At 35.8% G+C, this 14,074-nt stretch overlaps 1 long non-coding RNA gene across 4 annotated transcripts in view; it reads right to left on the bottom strand.

Moving 5' to 3' along the window:
- LOC140844738 (uncharacterized) overlaps positions 1-14,056 on the bottom strand; it is an 85,923-nt gene extending 71,867 nt beyond the window's left edge. For 2 of the 4 annotated variants that reach the window (XR_012123225.1, XR_012123222.1), the window contains exons 1-2: positions 14,002-14,056; positions 11,667-11,714 (exon numbers count right to left, since the gene is read on the bottom strand). This is a non-coding gene — a long non-coding RNA (uncharacterized lncRNA). The remainder of the gene's footprint in view (positions 1-11,666; positions 11,715-14,001) is intronic. The other 2 variants (XR_012123223.1, XR_012123224.1) reach the window with 1 other exon arrangement.
- Between the last annotated feature and the right edge of the window lie 18 nt (positions 14,057-14,074).

The raw sequence follows: 14,074 nt of genomic DNA, 5'->3' as shown, positions 1-14,074 counted from the left end.
TTCCCTTTACAAAAGCTATCAAAAGAGATCTGTCTCTTTCTTTAGGTAACATAAAATGAATCTCTGAGGACTGAAAATTTTTGTATCAATTGCAGAGTCTGAGGAAATCAATCCAAGGACAACAGGACAGGGAGGGAGAAGCTGGAATGCCAGTAACATTGCTTAAGTCATGAATCCAGCACAATCGGAAGGCAGACCTTCCCCTGGACATTTTGATTATATGGACTAGTACATTTCTTTGCTGTTTCAACTAGCTTAAATTAGAATATTTATAGAGTTTTCAACACACTACTGCATGGGTTTTTTTAAATGATTTTTTTAATAAACTATCAAAAAATAACAATTATCCTTTAACTCTTTTACTTTGTCCTATTTAAGAGGTCCCAGATAAATTTCTAAACCACTTAACAAAAAAATAACATAAATATTGTTCAACACACAAATGATGCATTTCCCTCATTTTCCTACTAGATTCAAATCAAAATAGTACAGCTGGAAGGAGCCATCTAGCCCAAACCCCTCATTATATGGATGGAGAAGCCAAGACACAGAGTGAAGTGACTTGCTTAAACCCAGCTAATTATTTACAAAACTAGGGCTAAGATCCAGGTTTTCTGATTTGTGTTTTTGCTTATTAATTCATAATAAAAAGATTGTCAGGCCCTCTTTCTGTTGCCTTTAGATCAGAGCCTATGGCATAATCTTTTGAATCCCTTCAATGTTAAGAGACCTCTATCCTTTGAAGATGGATTTGATTTTTGGAAATAATCAAAAGTCATTTAGAGCCAAGTGCAGTAAGCAAGGTGGGTAATCAAACCATGTAATTCATGTTTCGGTGCAAAAGGGGTATAGCATTGAAGTAATGAGGCTGACCTTTTTTTTCATGTAATTCATAAACCAGCTTTGATGTCATTATACTAAAATTGAAATTCTTTTGACATTCATTTTAGAGCTTTATTACTCATAATTTGATTCTGTCGTATTTCCCGGATTTTAAAGGAGGCTCTGCTAGTTAGTATTCCTATATAATTAAAGCAACAGCCATGAGTGGACATTTTTCTTGCTTCTATAGATGGAACTGAGAGAGAAAATAAACAATGAAATTTAATTGAACAATAATTTATTGAGTGCTTATTATATTCCAAGCACTACTGCAGACATTGATAAAAAGGAAAGAAATACATTTACTCTTAATTCCCTATTTTAATGATGAAAAATTGAGGCTCACAGAGGTTAAGTGAACTTTTGTAAAGATTTTTGATTCCCACACCAGTGATCTCGGTAACGAACCAACACATATTAACATTCCACCCCTGATATAATTACATGCAAAATAAAAGCAGCCTCTAGCCAAGATACAGGGTGAATAGGCACCAAGAATTAACCATGTACACTTATGAGCATGACCCAGAATACATAAAGTTATAGTTCCTGCTTAATTTCAGGGAATTAAATAGGAATACTAATACAGAACTTGAAACATCAGGTTGGTGATATCATCTGAAAATCATTCCACACCGTGGAAACCAGAAAATCTGCCAAAGGAATATGGCGTCTTGAAAAGTTGAGCAGAAGAAAGATCAGAGTTAGTAGGAGTGCAATACAGCACCAAAGGGGGGAATTGTTCATGCAGAGTACAAAGAGCTCATTTTCCTAGATAAGAGAGTGCTCCCAAAAGTGAGAAAGCATTTCTAAATAGCTCAGGATTCTGAGCACTTGCTTATGATTCCACATTCACTATGCAATTCTGATGTTCATTGGTTTCAAGGATTTGGTTTCCACTATAAAATCTCTGAGGGTGGACTTTGAGGCATCATAATTCCTCTCATTGCACAACCTCTCTGCATCCTGCCAGCCTTCTGATGCGTTTGGCATGTAAATTTAAAAAGAAACCTCACTATAAAATGAGGAATTAGCATTCTGTCCCAGCTTAATCAAACCTGGGAAGTTGATCTTCATGTCCGTCTGAAGAGTGGAACGATGTCCAGACCTGGAACAGAAGTGAGCACTCCAAAGCGGATCATGTGTTAAATTACCCCTCATCAGTGTGGACAAAGTTACCAAAACTATAGTAATGATTTTTGGAGCACAGGTCATTGTGCTTGACTTTGGACATTACAAGAAAAGTGAAGAGGAGAGAAAGTGTGATTGTTATGTTTCTGGATTATGGAAATGTTCATGGTTACTTATATTAACAAATATGCATATGATACATCTGGAGGATGACAGGTGTTTGATGGTCAGATGGCTGTGTCTTCCTGTCATCTTTCCCCCCAGTATATGTCAGAAAACTCAAATGTGCCATAACCTGAAAAATCTCATGGACTATTAAATTAAATGATCCAGGATCTTAATGCATATCCCACAGTAAAGGATGAGTTTGAACATAAGCAAGATTGATATTCATCAGTTATACACAAGTGTGGGTGTAGTGAGACATAGAAGTAATTAGCTATTTTACTACCACCCCTGGGTGTCTGTATACTGTGAAAAGTTTCTGAAAAATATTCTGATGTGCTCCTTTACCTAGGCAAAGAGTCCTAGAATATAAGGTTCTGACTTTTTATAGAAAGAACAGACTGTGGTCAATAGGTTGTATGGCGCCTATCATGTAGTATTCTACTTAAAGTCAGGCAATTTGGTTTTAAAATATGAAGCAGACACTTAGTGCCTCTTTGAATTTTGGGGTAACGTAATCACTGGGAGCCTCAGTTTCCTCATCCATTTAAGGGTTGCAAGGATACATATCATAGGATTTTTGTGACTATTAAATGAGAATGTGTAAAGAAGAACTAAAAGAGTGCTATTTAATAGATGCTAATGAAAAAATATCATCCTTAACCTCCCCTATGATTAAAAATATTGTTAACAACACAGACATTTTTGAAGATTAAGAGAGCAGAGAGTAAGGATAAAATTGAGTTCCCCATATAATAATATTCTTTACCTAGTTATACATTTAACTATCAGCATCCAAATATTCCATCAGACAGGTTTTATTTCTCCTGTGTGTCATGTTTAGAATAACAAAGCTGAAAATGTCTCAATGACTTCCTTTACGCCAACATGGGAAGGGGAGTGTAGGAATGCTGGGTGGAGTTATATAAAGTCATCATCCACTCACTAAGAGAAAATTATCCTTATAAAATAACAAAACAAAATTAATAATAACACCTTACAGGTACACAAGCATATTTTGTGTCAAAATTCCACCTGTAAGATACACGTAGCACAAAAGTCTTCTCCCTAACTTTACAATAAACCAGAAAAACGATTGAAATCAAATAAGGCCACTAGTTAAATTCATATAAATTCAAAAGATTAAATTCATATAATGAATTTGCAGATTATACTATTTACTTCACATGGAGAAATCTCCTCTCTAAGGAAAATAGCTGTAGGGTTTTTAAAGACGTGGGAATAAATCCAACCTCAGATGTCTGTTAAAGCATAACCTGAAGGAAACAAAGTAATACACTTTTTTTACTTATCCTTTATGTAACTTCTTAGATTCTCTGCCACCATAAAATAGTTTCAATGCCAGTTTCTATGTTGTACAAAGTGTGCCCAGGAAAAGAAAGACTGATAACTACAGATTCATTTTATGAGGATATGCCAGGATGCCAAATGAGACAATAAAATTATATAAAAACAACTTTGTAGACATACTAGTAAGGATCCCATTAGGAAAATCCAAACCACTCCAGATGTCTTAAGCACAGAGAACTCAGTATAAATACTTGGTAGGACAGACAACAAATTTATTTTTGAAAAGCCAGAGAGGGAACTGTGAAGTCACTGAGAGATTAGCAATAGCGGGAAGCCAGTGTCAGCCCTAGGGCAAAAAGTACGAAGATAAAAAATGGTTTTACTGGAGCCCAATATTAGGGGCCACTCAGCATAAGCAGGGGCCATGGTGAGTTGTATGCTAGGAGCTGGCAGCTACAGAAATAAGGATGGCTGATAGGAGACAGAACCAGAGAGAAGATGCATCTAGCAGTGGACACTCAGTCTGGCCAGAGAGGTTGGAGTCACAACAATCTTGCTTTTCCTTCCTTTCCACCCTTCAGTTTACAAGGAGTGTTTCTGATTGGCCAAGTCTGGTCAGCAGCCAGAGGTCATTAAAGAATGGGAAATGTTTCCCGCAATACACAGAGCAGAAGCAGAAGGAATAGATCAGCAGCTAACAGGTAAAAATTGAAGTTAGCTTATGAACATGGACACAAAAATACTCAGTATAATAAAGTGTAATTAATCTAGCAGTATATTTCAAAGTAACTTGATTAAGTGGTAACTTAACCAAGTAACTTGATGAAGGAGTGATACAATTATCCTATGTCCCGACACCAATTTAATAAACAATAAACATGAAAAACCATAAGTAAGAAAAATCACTCAATAAAATTCCTAACAAACTAAGAATAAGAAAAATGCTTTTAATCTGATAAAAGTACCAACTAAACACCTACAATAAGCATAATAAATAATGATGTAATTTTCAAAGAATTCCCATTAAATCAGGAAGACAATAAAAATGTCCCTCAACCTCTCTTTAATTCAGAATTGTAATGGAGGCTCTAATCACATTTTTTAAAGAAAGAAAGAAGCATATGATTGGAAAAGGAGGAAAAAGGTATTATTTATAGATATCTAGATTACAGAAAAACCTAGAGATTCTACAATATATTAGAATGAGTAAGAAATGTTAGCAAAATACAAGATAGAGATAGAAATTCAACAGCACTCTTGTACACTAGCAATAACTCATTAGAAAACAGAACTGTAGAAGGAGATATTCCTAATAGCCATGAAAACTATGAAATACCTAGGAATAGGATAACCAAATTATACAAAAAATTTTATGTAGAAAAATTTTAAAGCTGCCATAAAATGAGACCTTAATAAATGTGTATACCATTTTCAAGGAAGGAAAACATTTTTTTTAATGTTAATTTTCCACCAAACTCAAAGTGATTCAAAAACATCCAGTGCAATTCTTCAAAGGTTTAACAAAGAGAATCTAAAATTTCCATGAAGATATAAAAGAACAAGGACACCCAAGACAATTTGGGCAAAGGGAGACAGAACTTGCCCTATAAGATACCAAAGTTAACTGTGCTTTGGTCATTCAGACTGCATGGTGTTGGCACAGTGATAATCAAATAAATTAGTGGGACAGAATAGAAGGTCCTCAAGTTCATATACACTGTCATATATGAAGAGGAAGATATTATTAAACCAAGAATAAAGAATGAGCTAATCAATAAATGTTGGGACAACTGGCTTTCTGTATGGAAGGAAACATAATTATATCCTTACCTCACACCACACATGAAAATAAATTTCAAGTGGATTTTTTTAATGAAAAAGTAAATTTTAGTTGTTAAAAGAAGCTATAGAATTTTATCCTATTTTACAACTTGAGTTTAAGGATTTTTCCCAGATCATTTCATTTAGATCCTGCTCAAATGTCATCTCTTTGGTCAAGATTTTCATGAAGAGTCTATTTGTAATGTGGCCCTATATCCTCTTTATTACTTGGTTTTATCTCATTGTATTTTGTTTCATTTAACAAATGCTCATATAGGGCTTAATATTTATATGCTGGGCATTTTAGTACTATATGGATAAAATTGTCTAATTCTCCAGACAACCCTACTTTGCAGACATTATTGTCATCTCTGTTTTACAAGTGGGGAAACTAAGGCACACAGAGGTTAAATAACTGCCTTCAGCTAGTAAGTGGTAGGGCCAGGATGTAAACTCAAGCAGTCTAGGCCCAAAGGATCTACCCTTAATTATGTTGTTATCATACCATTTATACTGTTTTATTTTTCTTTATAGCAGTTATCATTACTTTACATTGTATTTTATATTAGTCAGGTTGTGTTAATTGCCTGTCTTTTCTATTACTTTTGTAACCATATTCTCCAATGCCTAGAAGAATGTCTGGAACATACTAGGTGTTCAAAAAATATTTTTGAATGCATAATGTAAAAAAAACAAGATTTTAAAAGATGTCAAAGCTAGAGCTCATAGAATGAAATGTCATAAACCTGACTTCATCAAAATATAAAACTTTTGTGTTAGAAAGTATACTGTGAATAAAGTAAGCAACAAAATGAGAGAAGATACTTGTGAACAATGAGAAATCAGGAAATGTATGAAGCATTCCTACAAATCAATAAGAAGACAAGCACCTACTAGAGAAAAATGGAAAAAAAATTATGAACAGACAATTCACAGGAGAGGTTAAACAAACAGTAAGTATGAAAAGCTGCTCAAACTCACTAGTAATTAGGGAATTGCAAATAAAAACATTTCCCATGTAGAATAATAAAAGTTTAAATGAGAATACCAAATATTGGTTAGGTTTTGAGAAAATTAGAAGTTTCAAAACTGCTGATGGAAGTATAATATTGCCTCAAACATACTGAAAAATTTGTTAATATCTAGTAACAGTTGATGTGCATGTCTATGACTCAAAATTTCCACTTCTTGTACCCTCCAATACAAATACATAAAGACACATGTGTAATTAAAATTTACTGTGGACATAGTTAAAAATTGGAAAAAAATAAAAGGAAAGGTACAAAAAAGAAAATAATAATATAATAAAGCCATGGCCAATCAATAGAATACTGTACAGTGGTTAAAATGAATGAATGGGACTATGGATGAGTAAGCACCTAACAAACTGATTGTCCTATAAACAATACTTATAAACTCTGGAAAAAACACAAGAACAACTACCTGAGGACTGAAGGTTTAACTAAAGCAAGGAGACTTGGAGGTGAGTCAAATCTTGGAGCAAGTGATTAGTGTGGAATGAGTTCCTCGTCTCTTGGGGGGTCTGTCCTGAAAGCGGCTGGTCATGGTGGTGGCCACAGTGGCATGGGCAGCTAAAATTTTGGTTGAAGCAAGCATGAAAGGAGCCAGTTAAAACGAGGACTGCCAGAGAGCAAGAAAAACCCCCAAAAATGAAAGACCTAGGAAAGAGGGCCTCCTGACTATGCATATACTTGGCCCATCTCTGGTGGACCCCAGAACCAAGCAGGCATAGACAAACTGAATATACAGAGAACAAAGTTTTAAAACTTCACAGAGCTCAGGCATGACAATCTGAAGTTTGTATCTAACCAAGTTGATTGCCTCCTAAAACTGAAGCACCAGTACTTCTTTTGGAGAGATATAACAGAACCCAGAGCTAACAGAATCCCCAAATATTCAACATTACCAATAGCCAAGAAAATGTGAAGTATTTCCAAGAGAAATCATAATCCATACATGCCAATACAAGACAACCCAGAAACTGAAACTATCAAAGACTGTAGTACTGTGACTATCATGATGATCTATTAGATAAAGTAAAATAGACTTACAATGAATAAAAACACAGGAATTCTCAGGGAAAGAGAAACTTTGAAAAAGTACTAAAAATATAATATCTGAAGTTTAAAAAAATTATTGAAGGGGCATAGTAGAAAAATGGAGATGACAAAAGAAAGTGTCAATTAATTTGAAATAGATCAATGGAAAATATAATGTGAAGAAGATGGAGAAAAAAATTGAAAAAATTAATGATCTGTTTCAGGAACCTGTGAGACAATTGCCTAATGTTTAATATGCAAGTAAACAGAGTCACAGAAGGGAGGGAGAGAAGGGAGCAGAAAAATATAATGGTTTGGCAACTTTTTAAAAATTAAACATGTATCTACCATATGATCCTTGGCATTTCCTTAAGATAAAATGAAAACATCTGTCCACGCAACGACATGTATGTGAATTAGTTCATGATAACTAAAACTGAACACAACCTAGATGTCCATTGAATGGATAAAAAATAGGGTGTGGCCATGCAATGGAATGCTACTCATCAGCAAAAAATAAAAACACTACTGAAAAAACATGTCAATGAATTTCAATCAATTTGCTGAGGGAAAGAAGCCAGGCTCAGGGAAGTATGTACAATACGATTTCATTCATATAAAATGCAAACTACTTATGGTGATAAAAAGTAAATTAGTGGCTTCCTCATTGGGAATTTTTTGCTGGAAGGAAGTGTTTTGTAGCTTGATTGTGTTAGTGGCATCATGGGTATGTAGTACTCATTGAATTGTACACTCTAAAGAGGCACAGCTTATTGAACATAAACATAACTTAAGCATAAACATAGGATTGGTAAGAAAGAATAGTAAAATAAATGAATGAGATACATACATACTAATATATTCAATGAATACTTAATATTCAATGTAAAAAGCAACTTAAGGAGGTTGGTATGTAGCTACGGTGTGATACCACTTAGATACAGTTGAAACATACAAAAAAATACCACTACATATGTTTTACATAGATAAATGGATGATAAACATGTGGTATATTATATATAACTATAGATGTGTTAATACATGGTCTATGGGTGAATATTCATTCAACAAATATTTGAGCACCTAGTCTATTACAGCTGCCAGAGATATTTACAAATGGTCAAAATCTCTGTCTGCCTCTGGGAAGGGAGGGAGGAAAAGAGGGATGAGACTGGGAAAAGTGATAGGAAGGAATTGAATTTCTTAATGGTAATTCAATTTTTTCAGTTTTATAGTAATAATTCTTCATCTAAAGCATTTTTAATAGTATTTGTGCATTTTGAGTGGATAATAGATGAGTGTTTGTTACTTATGATCCTTGCAAATGTTCTATCATTGTTTTTAACATATAACAAGTATGATGAAAATGCATTAAATCTAAGTATCTGAGAAATTAAATTATGGATCTAGATTTAGCACTGATTGATAGGTAAATAAAACTAAATATACACCTTCATTCAAAGTTCATTATTTTCTCAACTTTTATAGAGATGGAGAAGGAAAGTCCACATAATATGAGAAATATTAGGGAATATTTGTCTCTTATTAGTTAATAAGTACATTAACATCTGGAGAAAATCCAGAAGAATAAATACCAAATATTAAGAGGATATGTGTGTGTGTTGGAATTTATGGAATTCTTGTTTTCTTTTTTATTAATTTGCTTATATATATTTTCTAATTTCTAAAATTATGTGAACATCTATCACTTAAAAAGAAAATATTTTTAAAATTCTATTAATAATATTAGTTTATGAATATTGTGATTACTACCTGAAGAGTCATATCATATTCTTATAATGTATATAAACAATCATACCCATCTACTTAGACATAAAAACATAAAAGCTGGCATCAAACAATATAAAATAGAACAATTATTGTAGATTTGAAAGTATGTACCAATGTGAGGAGTGACTTATTGTACATGTATTTACACATGTACAGGCCTACTTTGCATGTACATTCTTCAGATACTTAAACTGAAACTAGCTGGAGAATCTTTGCTTCAAAGAAGTGCAGAATTTTTACTATTTAACACATTGCCAAATGGACATCATTTTCCTGGGCACAAATCATTTTTGTTCAATGTTGTGTGTGTTATTTGGCTTTAGATATATTAAAGAGAATCATTAAGTCAAAAGACATGACATTTCTATCACTTACATATTTAGCTAGCTAGCTAGCTATCAAACACCTATCATCTATCTATCTGTCACCTATCTATCTATTACCTATCTATCATATATCTTTATATTTTATTGATCCTGTTGTCAAATTGTCTCCCATGAATAATGTATGAAAGGGCCCATTTTGTGGGGCCTTGGATAACTGATCGTTTTAAATCTTGTTTTAATTTGATAAGAAAAAAGGCTTTTTTTTCTTCTGAAACAGTTGGAGTTAAGGATTGTACCATACGCACATACAAGCCCAAGACAATTACTCCCCTGGATTTCTCTGGCTCAGAGCCAATCACCCTGTGTGTTCTCACATCACATTATCCACCCGGAATCAGGTTACGCTGGCCATCAGGGGGTGTTTCAAGGTCAGCGGAGCTCAGTCTTCGGAGTACAGGGAATTGCAGGGGGAAACAATCCCACTCCAGGTCCTGGGTGCCTTAGATTGCCTGAAGGCCCACCTCTCACGCTGTGATACTTGGGGAGCTTAGAGACGGATGGCCAGTGCCCTCTCCTCTGTATTCCTCCCCCTCAGTGTTAGGCATGGGCTCCGCCAAACCATGTAGTCCAAATTATCTATTGTACCTTGGCAATAGCTAAAACTGCACTGCCTTTATAGTTTAACTTTTCTCCCTGGGTAAAAAACACTATATTATCTTCCCTGCCTTTCTTATTTCTGGCCTCTTTCACTACGAGGACATACAGATACATTCTCTGAGTGACGTTCATTTAGACTCAAGAATGTGTTCCCAGAATTGGGAGAACCTACTGAACGATGTGAGGAAGTGGTCTCTACAGCAGAATGCCTATTGGAATTACCTTCTCAACATTTAGTACCTATTATTAGTAATGCAACTAACATAGAATTAAAGGTTAGTTAGATCATGTTGTGGATAAAATGAGAGTTCCTGTGGCCAGGTTTCTCACCTGGCCCTGGTTGACCAGCTCACTGCACACCTGTGGGCAGTACATGGCTGTTGACTGTATAAAAAGAGCTCTGCCCAGTACTCTGGGCACGACACGGTGGCAGGGCTGCAATGCTGCAGGAGAGCAGAGCAGAGGCTGGAGTGGTGGCAGCACCGAGGACAGAGGCCCAGCGGACCGCTGTGGTGGGACAACTGTGCAGACAGAGGGGCCCAGAGGCAGAGACCGGCTTGCTACATGCAGACTCGCTCTGAGTGAACGGGATTTTAGTGACTGACCTGCCACCTGGAAATAAAGTTGGGTAAAACCCTTTCACCCCAAAAACGTTTTGCTGTCTATTTCTTTGGTCACACTGAATCCATAGCGAACTTGCCTGGAGCTGAAACCCACTGGCAAGACACATGTCTTCTATCTTTTCTGCATTTTTAAAAACTGTTCTAATAGTAAGTTTTGGTTGATACCAAGCAGCAGTTCTGAATGGTTCTTTTTGCCCCTGGAGAACAATTTTGACATTTGAAGGTGCAGTTTGTGGTTGTCATAAAGATTTTGGGGGGTGGGAGCAACCCTGACCTTTACTGAGGCAGATACCAAGGTCACTAAATGGACAACAATGAATAAGACAGTCCCAAATAAGTAGTAACCTATTTATAATTAATTAGACCCAGATCCCCACTCACCTTGATATAGTGACAGTTTTATTTGCCTGTTCTAAATACACACTAAATTTCCAATAGGGAAATTCACTGAGTAGAAGAAAGATTGGCCTTTTATTCAGAATATTAGTTAAGTTGTTCATCTTTTCAGAAAACACAAACACCAAACGATCACACCTGCACCCTTCTCCTAGACCTAGGTGTGTGGCCATAAGCATCTATCAGCCTTTACACCTTTTCTTGCAGTTGTGCCCTAGGAGGTATGTACTGAAATGTTTATATAATTTGTGTTACAAAATACTTATCTCTTATTCCTTCTCTACATTGCCATGATAATTTTATATTGCTTTTGTTAAAATCATCTGTGTGCAGGGTAGTTTATAGAATCTATGTTATTTCAGGGTAGAAACAGGGCCATTATGAAGTATTTGTTACAACAGAGCACCTCCGGGTGTGATAAGATTGAGAACCCCTTGTCTAGAGGACAAGCCTCAGCCACCTGACCAGCTCCCAGGAGTGACAAAGTGAAGGTGTACCTTTACCTCCAACCTGGCTCTTCATCCAGTAAAATAAGCCAATGTTTGTTCATCCTTTGGAAAGAAAAGCAAATATTAGACAAGAATCATGAAACCATCAGAAAAGGTGGTAATAACATATTGTCTGTCTCTGTTGCTGTCTCTGTCTGTCTCTCTCGCTTTCTCTGATGGGGACACAGAGGGAACAGATTCCCGAAAGTCGAGATGCCTAGGAGAGTGCAGGACAGGTCTACAGATGTTCCTGCCTGTGGCTGCCAGGTGCAGGTGTTGGTCCTCAAGTTGGAAGATCTTCAGGTGTTTGGAGAGAAGTCAAAAGCTGCATTTTAAAATGTTGGGGAATGATTGATTGCTTAGAGGTGTTTTTTATTTTTGAAAAACACTGTGTTGGTCAGATTTGGTCTAAAACTGGCTGGTTTAAATCCTCTTCTCTAAAAGGGTCTAAGATCCAGGTCCTTCTAGTCTCAAGGATGTTCCCCTTTGCATTGCCCATTTTCAATTACAGAACAAAATGGAAGCGTAGGGGAAGGGTGGGGAAAGGTTCTGACATGTGTAAGACTTATTAGCTGTGTGACCTTGGGAAAACCTTTGCAAGCTTACGTTGTCTCTTCTATAAAATAAGAAACCTAAGTTCAGTGCCACCTAGATGTCCTCTGAGCTTTCAGATTCATTAACCATTCCTTATTTAATTTTGTTCTAAGCATTTACCTTTCTTCTTGAGTATCCTTAAAGGGAGTCAGTTAATATTTCCCACTTCTTAAACATGAAACTAACTCCCCTACCTATTTCTCAGATGTCTAGCTCCTAATAAATGTACTATTAAAACCACTCAGTAGTACTAAAAACATCATCTCAAAGAATACAGAATCATAATAATTTTTGACCCCAGAATTGAATATCTCTCCCTTTTTATGTATTATTACTATTATTGAAAGTTATGCATTGGCAAAAATTTGAAGAAAACATTTCAAACTTGTTAATTAATTAGTGTTTGCTGGTGGGATTAGGGATTTTTCTTTCTTTTTTTTTTTTGCTTCTCTGCATTGTTTCAATAGTAAAAAATATATAAATGATCTTATGGATAAGTGAGTAGAAAAAGAACCAGAAAAGACCCTCAACGAACCATGAGTGATGGTTACCTTTGTTGAGGAAAATGAGATGGGAGAGGAAGGTATGCACACAATAATTGCATTCTCTATATACTTTTGTTACATTGTTTCAAATTTTTATGCAGAACATTTATTCATGCATTATTTATATACTTAGAATGAATTAATTAAATTTAAGATGAATTATTTACTTTGCATTTGGAGAGACTGAGTCTTCCTTGATTACAGAATGCTTGGTCAATTTCATGCCAAACAGAACCCTTATGCATCTGTCCCAGTTCCTGCAATTCATTAAAGACAGGCGGGAGCGGGTATGCGACTTGTCCGAAGCAGCAAACAGCGTTGGAGTCAAGGTTGGGCTAAAACTTTGTTCTGCTGAGGCTTAGTCTGCGGCACTTCTAATAGGCTCTAAAAATTGCTCTCTGAATTAACATGCATTTGTGTTTAAGAATCTTTGATTTCTGTCTGTCCTGAAATCCACAGAGAGTCTCCTTCAGATGTGAGTTTGGGGGTAGAGAGAAACATCGGTTTCCTACTGTCTTTATTGAGAACATATCTGGTCAAACAGATTTTCACTTTCTCCTTCTTTGGGAGAGGTGGGCTAGAGGCACGAGTTATAATTCTTTGAATAATATCTCTTTGCATATGCATCATAATTTATCTCCTTTCAAGTTCAGCAGATACATGTCTCTGTGTGAAGCAAAACACGTAGGAATGTACTGCCTGCCATGTGTCTCCCTTCAAGTGGGAAAGGAGCCTGCCAGGAATCGCTGCCCCCCAAGAGCAAACAGCATTTGTTTTCTTTGGAGCAGTCTGTTTCTTGCATGAATCCCCCCCAAGAAGCATCTATTTTTCTTCTTTTAGAAGTTACCCAAGCATCTTGCTTAATTTCCATATGTCTTACCTTCAGTGTAGAGCCAAAGATACATCCTACTTGGACTATTTTTTTCCTAAGAATACCCATTGCCCCTTTAGTTTGGGGCATTTGGGCTTTATCATGACCAAGTCATGAGAGGAAAGATTTGAAGAGAAGCAGAGATTTCTACTTTTGTCCCTTTAAAAAAAAAAAAAATCAAACTTGCATTTCACCAAATTCCATCCCAAACATTGGGATTTTTGTATTTTTTATGGTTCCTGTTGCTCCTTTTTCTGTTTGTAAATACAGTTGGGGCTTTGGCTCCTGCTTGGGTGAAAGGATTATATTAAAAAATATGCTTACATATATTTATACTTACTTAATAGGAAGTTCACAGGGTGTCTCAGCTGATTCCCCTGGAACCATCCCCCATCCTTCCCTTTATGCCGTCG

Source organism: Manis javanica, chromosome 12 (genome assembly GCF_040802235.1).
Source record: "Manis javanica isolate MJ-LG chromosome 12, MJ_LKY, whole genome shotgun sequence".
NCBI lineage: Eukaryota > Metazoa > Chordata > Mammalia > Pholidota > Manidae > Manis > Manis javanica.
The sequence above is the reverse complement of the archived record's forward strand: the minus strand, read 5'-3'. Positions and strand labels throughout refer to the sequence as shown.